Raw genomic sequence first — 2,330 nt, 5'->3', positions numbered from 1 at the left:
GTGTGCTCGCCAGATAGACAGAGACATAGAGACAGAAAGCGAGAAATCACCCCCCCCCAGGGGGGATGGTCACGCTGTAATCCCTTCTCCTCCATTCTCCTCTCGGGATCTTGGGCACGCACGCACACACGCCCGGCGTGAGTTTTAAGCCACGGGGTCCGGGACGCAAACTGCAGTCGGCTACGTGGGAGTCCAGCGACATAGCCATTACGCTAACTGCTGGTTCCCTGCTGCTATATTTTTCTGGCAGGGGTCTCGCTGGCCACTTCTTTGCGGCCGGTCTCTCTCCCAGGTCACACCCCTCCATCCTCTTCAGTTGCCTGAAGCACAGCCGTAGTGAGGGTTCCGGTTCCAGGGAAGTTCTGTCTGGACCCTGGAGTTCTACCCTTGGAGGGCAGTCCAGCCTGGGAAACAGAAGCTTGGTTTCTGAAAACAGCCAGTGCTCGCTCTGCCCTCCACGCCTTCTCTTTCTGTCTTGGCCATTTCTAGAATCCCCGTTCCTTAATTGAGCGACAGGCCTGCTAATGATTCAGCCTGGCCTTGGTCCTGCGAACTGCCCCAGTGGTTCCTTCCCCAGGGGCAATCAGCTGTTTTATTTTGGGAAATGATTGGACACCCGCAAGGAAGGAGCACGCTCAGCACTGGCTCCGGGTGCTGGCCCAGGTGTCTTCCTACTATTTCCCGTGAACTGTCCATCAAGGTAACTGTGAGATTGGAGCTCCTGCAATTCCTACCTAAGCATTGACTTCTGCATGTGGCCCCTAGAGGGCGCACGATATGCGGACGTCCAGCGTCGCTCACCAACATCCCCAAGTGAGGTCTGCCTTCACCAGTCTCTGCTGCCTCCTTCTGTGCATGTGAACTTCCTCTGTCTACCCTCTAGCCACACTGTGGACTTGGAGTGGCGTCCACCTCCTGTTGTCCTGCCTCCACGCACCCCCTCTGCTCTGAAACTTCCTCCAATGCTCCTTTAATGCCATACGCATGCTATTGGTGGCAGCTTCAAACCACTTCTGTGACCGTATCACTCCCAGTCACAGCTCCACGGGGTACATCCTTGCAGCTTTTCAGTCTTGACACATATCAAGCGTGTACTCTTAGGGTTAATGGTGCTTGATTAGGACCGGTCTCTCTGCTAGATCGTGAGATCTAAGCAGGCAGGAACCATGTCAGCCTCCGCCGTGGGTCCAGCCTCCTGGACTGGGCTGGCCACAGCCTCAAGAAGTGGTAGCTGTCCTACTGTGACATCCGCTACTTGTAGAGTGCATGCTCAGAGAGCACTTGCGAGGCGCCAGGCCCGTGGGTTGGTTCATTTCATCCTCACGGCAGCCCAGCTTGTACTCATTTTTCAGATTTCAGATGTGGACACATGGGCGGTGAGAGGTTAAGTCGTTTGTTCAAGGTTATACAGTTAAGAAACACCAGAGTGGAGATCCGGCTGTCTGGCTCCAGAATTAGCATGGTTAACCATTAGACTATACTGCCTCCATGAATGAGATACACACACACACACACACACACAGAAAGAGAGAGAAAGAGAGAGAGAGAGAGCACCCCTAATGGGGTCCCGATGCCACCATCCACCGCAGCTTCAGCTGGCTCTGGATCATGGGCAAGTGTATGCCTGGTGTATTCAAGGAGGGTTCTGGATTTGAACTGGGAACCTTCCTATGTGCGATTGCCTTGCAGGGCATCATGTTTTACTGTTGCAGCAGTATGTCTTGCCCTTCAGTTTTTTTCTCTTAAAGTTTGTTTCTTCCATGGGACACATACATGAGAGTGAGAGAGAGAGAGAGAGAGGGAGAGAGACTGACTTCGGGCCGTGATCCCCCCCAATCCCAGCGAGCCTACATCCTAGGCAAGTGTGTGTGTTTGCTCCCACGTGCTCAGGGAGGTCTCAGGAGAGGAACCCTCTCCTCTCCCATGTGGGTCCAGTTGCATTGCTGCTATGGCCCCAGAGATTGAGACAGTCATGAACGTGTCTCTCCTGGGAAGGGTTTGCTACTTTCTGGAATTAAAATGCCTTCACTATTTTTGTTTTTGAGCCATCAGAGGTGGGAATACAAACATTTTATAATTTATTTTAAAAATTATTTATTTTTATTATTTTAATTTATTGTAATTTTATTTCATTCATTTCAATTAGAGACAGAGTGAGACAGGGAAAGTGAGCCTCCAGGTTTGAGACTTGAACTGCAATCGATCATGTGGGAGTCCAGTGCCTTAATGACCATGCCATCTGCTGGCCCCAAATTTTATAATTTTTTAATAAACTTCTACAAATTTTTAAGTCTTTTTTTTTTTTTTTTGATATAGGACATGTGCGCTCC

The sequence above is a fragment of the Tupaia chinensis genome, unplaced genomic scaffold, assembly GCF_000334495.1.
Source record: "Tupaia chinensis unplaced genomic scaffold, TupChi_1.0 Scaffold000226_1, whole genome shotgun sequence".
Lineage (NCBI taxonomy): Eukaryota > Metazoa > Chordata > Mammalia > Scandentia > Tupaiidae > Tupaia > Tupaia belangeri.
The sequence above is the reverse complement of the archived record's forward strand: the minus strand, read 5'-3'. Positions refer to the sequence as shown.